Source organism: Capricornis sumatraensis, chromosome 12 (assembly GCF_032405125.1).
Source record: "Capricornis sumatraensis isolate serow.1 chromosome 12, serow.2, whole genome shotgun sequence".
In the NCBI taxonomy this organism is placed as follows: Eukaryota; Metazoa; Chordata; class Mammalia; order Artiodactyla; family Bovidae; genus Capricornis; species Capricornis sumatraensis.
This window is the reverse complement of record NC_091080.1, coordinates 4,045,018-4,055,835: the sequence shown is the minus strand read 5'-3', so window position 1 is coordinate 4,055,835 and position 10,818 is coordinate 4,045,018.

The window sequence follows — 10,818 nt, the reverse complement described above, 5'->3', positions numbered from 1 at the left end:
CGTCTCGAGTGGGGGCATGCACGTGCGCTTTCCTTCCAGGCTGTAGCAGCAATGTCACGCTTCCCGTCGCGTGGATCAAAGGATCTGTGGTTTTCCCTCGAGGCTTTCCCTCGAGGCTTTCCCACAGGGCTGTCCCATTTGCCACCGTGGTGTGAGTCGATCCTCGGCGAGAAAGATGAGCCAGTGCAGGGCAAAGAGGTTCCTCTGGAATGGACTGAGACATCTGGGGGACTCTTGGAATGGTGGTACGACCATGGAGTTCCTCTCGCCTTTCCTGTTGAGAGTGCCTCCTCTTGAGATGCGACGGGAACGCCGGGAATACTTTCCCGTTGAAAGCAGGGAAAGGATCCCTCATCTCGAGCTACGAGGGGGAAACGGGGCTCCTCTGGATGTGCGCGGGACCATCGTGCTTCCTCGCGAGTGGAGACGGGTATGGCGGTGAACTTCTTGAGTTGCAGCAAGGGTGTGAAAGACCCTTTCGAAGTTCCAGAGTTTAGGTGTCATTAGTCTCCAAACGCCTCATCGGAAATAGGATTCTTCTGGCCTGGAAGGGAGAACTTCCTGGATTTTCCCGAGTTGCGACAGGCGTTCTCGAGTTAAGACGGAGACCTCAGGGACCCGCCCTGGTGGCCTCAGGAGAGGCCAGTCCCCATGCGAGTTGCTAGGGGGCCTCTCGGGATTCCTCTCCCGTCGATAACAGGGCCAAAAACCTTGTGTGGAGTCAGGGCCGGAACCGAGGATTCCTCTCAGGGGCTGACATGGATCTTTGGGTACTTCTGGAGTCTCCCCAGGGGAGTCAGGCCCCGTCTCGAGTGGGGGCATGCACGTGCGCTTTCCTTCCAGGCTGTAGCAGCAATGTCACGCTTCCCGTCGCGTGGATCAAAGGATCTGTGGTTTTCCCTCGAGGCTTTGCCTCGAGGCTTTCCCACAGGGCTGTCCCACGTGCCACCGTGGTGTGAGTCGATCCTCGGCGTGAAAGATGAGCCAGTGCAGGGCAAAGAGGTTCCTCTGGAATGGACTGAGACATCTGGGGGACTCTTGGAATGGTGGTACGACCATGGAGTTCCTCTCGCCTTTCCTGTTGAGAGTGCCTCCTCTTGAGATGCGACGGGAATGCCGGGAATTCTTACCCGTTGAAAGCAGGGAAAGGATCCCTCATCTCGAGCTACGAGGGGGAAACGGGGCTCCTCTGGATGTGGGCGGGACCATCGTGCTTCCTCTCGAGTGGACACGGGTATGTCGGTGAACTTCTTGAGTTGCAGCAAGGGTGTGAAAGACCCTTTCGAAGTTCCAGAGGTTAGGTGTCATTAGTCTCCAGACGCCTCATCGGAAATAGGCCTCATCTCGCCTGGAAGGGAGAACTTCCTGGATTTTCTCGAGTTGCGGCAGGTGTTCTCGAGTTACGACGGGGACCTCAGGGAGCCGCCCTGGTGGCCTCAGGAGAGGCCAGTCCCCATGCGAGTTGCTAGGGGGCCTCTCGGGATTCCTCTCCCGTCGATACCGGGGCCAAAAACCTTGTGTGGAGTCAGGGCCAGAACCGAGGATTCCTCTCATGGGCTGACATGGATCTTTGGGTACTTCTGGAGTCTCCCCAGGGGAGTCAGGCCTCGTCTCGAGTGGGGGCATGCACGTGCGCTTTCCTTCCAGGCTGTAGCAGCAATGTCAAGCTTCCTGTCGCGTGGATCAAAGGATCTGTGGTTTTCCCTCGAGGCTTTCCCTCGAGGCTTTCCCACAGGGCTGTCCCACGTACCACCGTGGTGTGGGTCGATCCTCGGCGTGAAAGATGAGCCAGTGCAGGGCAAAGAGGTTCCTCTGGAATGGACTGAGACATCTGGGGGACTCTTGGAATGGTGGTACGACCATGGAGTTCCTCTCGCCTTTCCTGTTGAGAGTGCCTCCTCTTGAGATGCGACGGGAATGCCGGGAATTCTTTCCCGTTGAAAGCAGGGAAAGGATCCCTCATCTCAAGCTACGAGGGGGAAACGGGGCTCCTCGGGATGTGGGCGGGACCATCGTGCTTCCTCTCGAGTGGACACGGGTATGTCGGTGAACTTCTTGAGTTGCAGCAAGGGTGTGAAAGACCCTTTCGAAGTTCCAGAGGTTAGGTGTCATTAGTCTCCAGACGCCTCATCGGAAATAGGCCTCATCTAGCCTGGAAGGGAGAACTTCCTGGATTTTCTCGAGGTGCGGCAGGTGTTCTCGAGTTACGACGGGTACCACAGGGACCCGCCCTGATGGCCTCAGGAGAGGCCAGTCCCCATGCGAGTTGCTAAGGGGCCTCTCGGGATTCCTCTCCCGTCGATACCGGGGCCAAAAACCTTGTGTGGAGTCAGGGCCAGAACCGAGGATTCCTCTCAGGGGCTGACATGGATCTTTGGGTACTTCTGGAGTCTCCCCAGAGGAGTCAGGCCTCGTCTCGAGTGGGGGCATGCACGTGCGCTTTCCTTCCAGGCTGTAGCAGCAATGTCAAGCTTCCTGTCGCGTGGATCAAAGGATCTGTGGTTTTCCCTCGAGGCTTTCCCTCGAGGCTTTCCCACAGGGCTGTCCCACGTGCCACCGTGGTGTGAGTCAATCCTCGGCGTGAAAGATGAGCCAGTGCAGGGCAAAGAGGTTCCTCTGGAATGGACTGAGACATCTGGGGGACTCTTGGAATGGTGGTACGACCATGGAGTTCCTCTCGCCTTTCCTGTTGAGAGTGCCTCCTCTTGAGATGCGACGGGAATGCCGGGAATTCTTTCCCGTTGAAAGCAGGGAAAGGATCCCTCATCTCAAGCTACGAGGGGGAAACGGGGCTCCTCTGGATGTGGGCGGGACCATCGTGCTTCCTCTCGTGTGGAAACGGGTTTGGCGGTAAACTTCTTGAGTTGCAGCAAGGGTGTGAAAGACCCTTTCGAAGTTCCAGAGGTTAGGTGTCATTAGTCTCCAGACGCCTCATCGGAAATAGGCCTCATCTCGCCTGGAAGGGAGAACTTCCTGGATTTTCTCGAGTTGCGGCAGGTGTTCCCGAGTTACGACGGGGACCTCAGGGACCCGCCCTGGTGGCCTCAGGAGAGGCCAGTCCCCATGCGAGTTGCTAGGGGGCCTCTCGGGATTCCTCTCCCGTCGATACCGGGGCCAAAAACCTTGTGTGGAGTCAGGGCCGGAACCGAGGATTCCGCTCAGGGGCTGACATGGATCTTTGGGTACTTCTGGAGTCTCCCCAGGGGAGTCAGGCCTCGTCTCGAGTGGGGGCATGCACGTGTGCTTTCCTTCCAGGCTGTAGCAGCAATGTCACGCTTCCCGTCGCGTGGATCAAAGGATCTGTGGTTTTCCCTCGAGGCTTTCCCTCGAGGCTTTCCCACAGGGCTCTCCCACGTGCCACCGTGGTGTGAGTCGATCCTCGGCGTGAAAGATGAGCCAGTGCAGGGCAAAGAGGTTCCTCTGGAATGGACTGAGACATCTGGGGGACTCTTGGAATGGTGGTACGACCATGGAGTTCCTCTCGCCTTTCCTGTTGAGAGTGCCTCCTCTTGAGATGCGAGGGGAATGCCGGGAATTCTTTCCCGTTGAAAGCAGGGAAAGGATCCCTCATCTCAAGCTACCAGGGGGAAACGTGGCTCCTCTGTATGTGGGCAGGACCATCGTGCTTTCTCTCGTGTGGAGACGGGTATGGCGGTAAACTTCTTGAGTTGCAGCAAGGGTGTGAAAGACCCTTTCGAAGTTCCAGAGGTTAGGTGTCATTAGTCTCCAGACGCCTCATCAGAAATAGGCCTCATCTCGCCTGGAAGGGAGAACTTCCTGGATTTTCTCGAGTTGCGGCAGGTGTTCTCGAGTTACGACGGGGACCTCAGGGACCCGCCCTGGTGGCCTCAGGAGAGGCCAGTCCCCATGCGAGTTGCTAGGGGGCCTCTCGGGATTCCTCTCCCGTCGATACCGGGGCCAAAAACCTTGTGTGGAGTCAGGGCCGGAACCGAGGATTCCTCTCAGGGGCTGACATGGATCTTTGGGTACTTCTGGAGTCTCCCCAGGGGAGTCAGGCCTCGTCTCGAGTGGGGGCATGCACGTGCGCTTTCCTTCCAGGCTGTAGCAGCAATGTCACGCTTCCCGTCGCGTGGATCAAAGGATCTGTGGTTTTCCCTCGAGGCTTTGCCTCGAGGCTTTCCCACAGGGCTGTCCCACGTGCCACCGTGGTGTGAGTCGATCCTCGGCGTGAAAGATGAGCCAGTGCAGGGCAAAGAGGTTCCTCTGGAATGGACTGAGACATCTGGGGGACTCTTCGAATGGTGGTACGACCATGGAGTTCCTCTCGCCTTTCCTGTTGAGAGTGCCTCCTCTTGAGATGCGACGGGAATGCCGGGAATTCTTTCCCGTTGAAAGCAGTGAAAGGATCCCTCATCTCGAGCTACGAGGGGGAAACGGGGCTCCTCTGGATGTGGGCGGGACCATCGTGCTTCCTCTCGAGTGGACACGGGTATGGCGGTGAACTTCTTGAGTAGCAGCAAGGGTGTGAAAGACACTTTCGAAGTTCCAGAAGTTAGGTGTCGTTAGTCTCCAGACGCCTCATCTGAAATAGGCCTCATCTCGCCTGGAAGGGAGAACTTCCTGGATTTTCTCGAGTTGTGGCAGGTGTTCTCGAGTTACGACGGGGACCTCAGGGACCCGCCCTGGTGGCCTCAGTAACGGCCAGTCCCCATGGGAGTTGCTAGGGGGCCTCTCGGGATTCCTCTCCCGTCGATACCGGGGCCAAAAACCTTGTGTGGAGTCAGGGCCGGAATCGAGGATTCCTCTCAGGGGCTGACATGGATCTTTGGGTACTTGTGGAGTCTCCCCAGGGGAGTCAGGCCTCGTCTCGAGTGGAGGCATGCACGTGCGCTTTCCTTCCAGGCTGTAGCAGGAATGTCACGCTTCCCGTCGCGTGGATCAAAGGATCTGTGGTTTTCCCTCGAGGCTTTCCCTCGAGGCTTTCCCACAGGGCTGTCCCATGTGCCACCGTGGTGTGAGTCGATCCTCGGCGTGAAAGATGAGCCAGTGCAGGGCAAAGAGGTTCCTCTGGAATGGACTGAGACATCTGGGGGACTCTTGGAATGGTGGTACGACCATGGAGTTCCTCTCGCCTTTCCTGTTGAGAGTGCCTCCTCTTGAGATGCGATGGGAACGCCGGGAATTCTTTCCCGTTGAACGCAGGGAAAGGATCCCTCATCTCGAGCTACGAGGGGGAAACGGGGCTCCTCTGGATGTGGGCGGGACCATCGTGCTTCCTCGCGAGTGGAGACGGGTATGGCGGTGAACTTCTTGAGTCGCAGCAAGGGTGTGAAAGACCCTTTCGAAGTTCCAGAGTTTAGGTGTCATTAGTCTCCAAACGCCTCATCGGAAATAGGATTCTTCTCGCCTGGAAGGGAGAACTTCCTGGATTTTCTCGAGTTGCGGCAGGTGTTCTCGAGTTACGACGGGGACCTCAGGGACCCGCCCTGGTGGCCTCAGGAGAGGCCAGTCCCCATGCGAATTGCTAGGGGGCCTCTCGGGATTCCTCTCCCGTCGATACCGGGGCCAAAAACCTTGTGTGGAGTCAGGGCCAGAACCGAGGATTCCTCTCAGGGGCTGACATGGATCTTTGGGTACTTCTGGAGTCTCCCCAGGGGAGTCAGGCCTCGTCTCGAGTGGGGGCATGCACGTGCGCTTTCCTTCCAGGCTGTAGCAGCAATGTCAAGCTTCCTGTCGCGTGGATCAAAAGATCTGTGGTTTTCCCTCGAGGCTTTCCCTCGAGGCTTTCCCACAGGGCTGTCCCACGTACCACCGTGGTGTGGGTCGATCCTCGGCGTGAAAGATGAGCCAGTGCAGGGCAAAGAGGTTCCTCTGGAATGGACTGAGACATCTGGGGGACTCTTGGAATGGTGGTACGACCATGGAGTTCCTCTCGCCTTTCCTGTTGAGAGTGCCTCCTCTTGAGATGCGACGGGAATGCCGGGAATTCTTTCCCGTTGAAAGCAGGGAAAGGATCCCTCATCTCAAGCTACGAGGGGGAAACGGGGCTCCTCGGGATGTGGGCGGGACCATCGTGCTTCCTCTCGAGTGGACACGGGTATGTCGGTGAAATTCTTGAGTTGCAGCAAGGGTGTGAAAGACCCTTTCGAAGTTCCAGAGGTTAGGTGTCATTAGTCTCCAGACGCCTCATCGGAAATAGGCCTCATCTAGCCTGGAAGGGAGAACTTCCTGGATTTTCTCGAGGTGCGGCAGGTGTTCTCGAGTTACGACGGGTACCACAGGGACCCGCCCTGATGGCCTCAGGAGAGGCCAGTCCCCATGCGAGTTGCTAGGGGGCCTCTCGGGATTCCTCTCCCGTCGATACCGGGGCCAAAAACCTTGTGTGGAGTCAGGGCCAGAACCGAGGATTCCTCTCAGGGGCTGACATGGATCTTTGGGTACTTCTGGAGTCTCCCCAGAGGAGTCAGGCCTCGTCTCGAGTGGGGGCATGCACGTGCGCTTTCCTTCCAGGCTGTAGCAGCAATGTCAAGCTTCCTGTCGCGTGGATCAAAGGATCTGTGGTTTTCCCTCGAGGCTTTCCCTCGAGGCTTTCCCACAGGGCTGTCCCACGTGCCACCGTGGTGTGAGTCAATCCTCGGCGTGAAAGATGAGCCAGTGCAGGGCAAAGAGGTTCCTCTGGAATGGACTGAGACATCTGGGGGACTCTTGGAATGGTGGTACGACCATGGAGTTCCTCTCGCCTTTCCTGTTGAGAGTGCCTCCTCTTGAGATGCGACGGGAATGCCGGGAATTCTTTCCCGTTGAAAGCAGGGAAAGGATCCCTCATCTCAAGCTACGAGGGGGAAACGGGGCTCCTCTGGATGTGGGCGGGACCATCGTGCTTCCTCTCGTGTGGAAACGGGTTTGGCGGTAAACTTCTTGAGTTGCAGCAAGGGTGTGAAAGACCCTTTCGAAGTTCCAGAGGTTAGGTGTCATTAGTCTCCAGACGCCTCATCGGAAATAGGCCTCATCTCGCCTGGAAGGGAGAACTTCCTGGATTTTCTCGAGTTGCGGCAGGTGTTCCCGAGTTACGACGGGGACCTCAGGGACCCGCCCTGGTGGCCTCAGGAGAGGCCAGTCCCCATGCGAGTTGCTAGGGGGCCTCTCGGGATTCCTCTCCCGTCGATACCGGGGCCAAAAACCTTGTGTGGAGTCAGGGCCGGAACCGAGGATTCCGCTCAGGGGCTGACATGGATCTTTGGGTACTTCTGGAGTCTCCCCAGGGGAGTCAGGCCTCGTCTCGAGTGGGGGCATGCACGTGTGCTTTCCTTCCAGGCTGTAGCAGCAATGTCACGCTTCCCGTCGCGTGGATCAAAGGATCTGTGGTTTTCCCTCGAGGCTTTCCCTCGAGGCTTTCCCACAGGGCTCTCCCACGTGCCACCGTGGTGTGAGTCGATCCTCGGCGTGAAAGATGAGCCAGTGCAGGGCAAAGAGGTTCCTCTGGAATGGACTGAGACATCTGGGGGACTCTTGGAATGGTGGTACGACCATGGAGTTCCTCTCGCCTTTCCTGTTGAGAGTGCCTCCTCTTGAGTTGTGACGGGAACTCCGGGAATTCTTTCCCGTTGAAAGCAGGGAAAGGATCCCTCATCTCGAGCTACGAGGGGGAAACGGGGCTCCTCGGGATGTTGGCGGGACCATCGTGCTTCCTCTCGAGTGGACACGGGTATGTCGGTGAACTTCTTGAGTTGCAGCAAGGGTGTGAAAGACCCTTTCGAAGTTCCAGAGGTTGGGTGTCATTAGTTTCCAGACGCCTCATCGGAAATAGGCCTCATCTCGCCTGGAAGGGAGAACTTCCTGGATTTTCTCGAGTTGCGGCAGGTGTTCTCGAGTTACGACGGGGACCTCAGGGACCCGCCCTGTTGGCCTCAGGAGAGGCCAGTCCCCATGCGAGTTGCTAGGGGGCCTCTCGGGATTCCTCTCCCGTCGATACCGGGGCCAAAAACCTTGTGTGGAGTCAGGGCTGGAACCGAGGATTCCTCTCAGGGGCTGACATGGATCTTTGGGTACTTCTGGAGTCTCCCCAGGGGAGTCAGGCCTCGTCTCGAGGGGGGGCATGCACGTGTGCTTTCCTTCCAGGCTGTAGTAGCAATGTCACGCTTCCCGTCGCGTGGATCAAAGGATCTGTGGTTTTCCCTCGAGGCTTTCCCTCGAGGCTTTCCCACAGGGCTGTCCCACGTGCCACCGTGGTGTGAGTCGATCCTCGGCGTGAAAGATGAGCCAGTGCAGGGCAAAGAGGTTCCTCTGGAATGGACTGAGACACCTGGGGGACTCTTGGAATGGTGGTACGACCATGGAGTTCCTCTCGCCTTTCCTGTTGAGAGTGCCTCCTCTTGAGATGCGACGGGAATGCCGGGAATTCTTTCCCGTTGAAAGCAGGGAAAGGATCCCTCATCTCAAGCTACGAGGGGGAAACGGGGCTCCTCTGGATGTGGGTGGGACCATCGTGCTTCCTCTCGTGTGGAGACGGGTATGGCGGTAAACTTCTTGAGTTGCTGCAAGGGTGTGAAAGAACCTTTCGAAGTTCCAGAGGTTAGGTGTCATTAGTCTCCAGACGCCTCTTCGGAAATAGGCCTCATCTCGCCTGGAAGGGAGAACTTCCTGGATTTTCTCGAGTTGCGGCAGGTGTTCTCGAGTTACGACGGGGACCTCAGGGACCCGCCCTGGTGGCCTCAGGAGAGGCCAGTCCCCAAGCGAGTTGCTAGGGGCCTCTCGGGATTCCTCTCCCGTCGATACCGGGGCCAAAATCCTTGTGTGGAGTCAGGGCCGGAACCGAGGATTCCTCTCAGGGGCTGACATGGATCTTTGGGTACTTCTAGAGTCTCCCCAGGAGAGTCAGGCCTCGTCTCGAGAGGGGGCATGCACGTGCGCTTTCCTTTCAGGCTGTAGCAGCAATGTCACGCTTCCCGTCGCGTGGATCAAATGATCTGTTTTTTTCCCTCGAGGCTTTCCCTCGAGGCTTTCCCACAGGGCTGTCCCACGTGCCACCGTGGTGTGAGTCGATCCTCGGCGTGAAAGATGAGCCAGTGCAGGGCAAAGGGGTTCCTCTGGAATGGACTGAGACATCTGGGGGACTCTTGGAATGGTGGTACGACCATGGAATTCCTCTCGCCTTTCCTGTTGAGAGTGCCTCCTCTTGAGATGCGACGGGAACGCCGGGAATTCTTTCCCGTTGAAAGCAGGGAAAGGATCCCTCATCTCGAGCTCCGAGGGGGAAACGGGGCTCCTCTGGATGTGGGCGGGACCATCGTGCTTCCTCCCGAGTGGACACGGGTATGGCGGTGAACTTCTTGAGTTGCAGCAAGGGTGTGAAAGACCCTTTCGAAGTTCCAGAGGTTAGGTGTCATTAGTCTCCAGACGCCTCATCGGAAATAGGCCTCATCTCGCCTGGAAGGGAGAACTTCCTGGATTTTCTCGAGTTGCGGCAGGTGTTCTCGAGTTACGACTGGGACCTCAGGGACCCGCCCTGGTGGCCTCAGGAGAGGCCAGTCCCCATGCGAGTTGCTAGGGGGCCTCTCGGGATTCCTCTCCCGTCGATACCGGGGCCAAAAGCCTTGTGTGGAGTCAGGGCCGGAACCGAGCATTCCTCTCAGGGGTTACATGGATCTTTGGGTACTTCTGGAGTCTCCCCAGGGGAGTCAGGCCTCGTCTCGAGTGGGGGCATGCACGTGCGCTTTCCTTCCAGGCTGTAGCAGCAATGTCACTCTTCGCATCGCGAGGATTAAAGGATCTGTGGTTTTCCCTCGAGGCTTTCCCTCGAGGCTTTCCCACAGGTCTGTCCAACGTTCCACCGTGGTGTGAGTCGATCCTCGGCGTGAAAGATGAGCCAGTGCAGGGCAACGAGGTTCCTCTGGAATGGACTGAGACATCTGGGGGACTCTTGGAATGGTGGTACCACCATGGAGTTCCTCTCGCCTTTCCTGTTGAGAGTGCCTCCTCTTGAGATGCGACGGGAATGCCGGGAATTCTTTCCCGTTGAAAGCAGGGAAAGGATCCCTCATCTCGAGCTACGAGGGGGAAACGGGGCTCCTCTGGATGTGGGCGGGACCATCGTGCTTCCTCTCGAGTGGAGACGGGTATGGCGGTGAACTTCTTGAGTTGCAGCAAGGGTGTGAAAGACCCTTTCGAAGTTCCAGAGTTTAGGTGTCATTAGTCTCCAAACGCCTCATCGGAAATAGGATTCTTCTCGCCTGGAAGGGAGAACTTCCTGGATTTTCTCGAGTTGGGACAGGTCTTCTCGAGTTACGACGGGGACCTCAGGGACCCGCCCTGGTGGCCTCAGGAGAGGCCAGTCCCCATGCGAGTTGCTAGGGGGCCTCTCGGGATTCCTCTCCCGTCGATACCGGGGCCAAAAACCTTGTGTGGAGTCAGGGCCGGAACCGAGGATTCCTCTCAGGGGCTGACATGGATCTTTGGGTACTTCTGGAGTCTCCCCAGGGGAGTCAGGCCTCGTCTCGAGTGGGGGCATGCACGTGCGCTTTCCTTTCAGGCTGTAGCAGCAATGTCATGATTCCCGTCGCCTGGATCAAAGGATCTGTGGTTTTCCCTCGAGGCTTTCCCTTGAGGCTTTCCCACAGGGCTGTCCCACGTGCCACCGTGGTGTGAGTCGATCCTCGGCGTGAAAGATGAGCCAGTGCAGGGCAAAGAGGTTCCTCTGGAATGGACTGAGACATCTGGGGGACTCTTCGAATGGTGGTACGACCATGGAGTTCCTCTCGCCTTTCCTGTTGAGAGTGCCTCCTCTTGAGATGCGACGGGAACGCCGGGAATTCTTTCCCGTTGAAAGCAGGGAAAGGATCCCTCATCTCGAGCTACCAG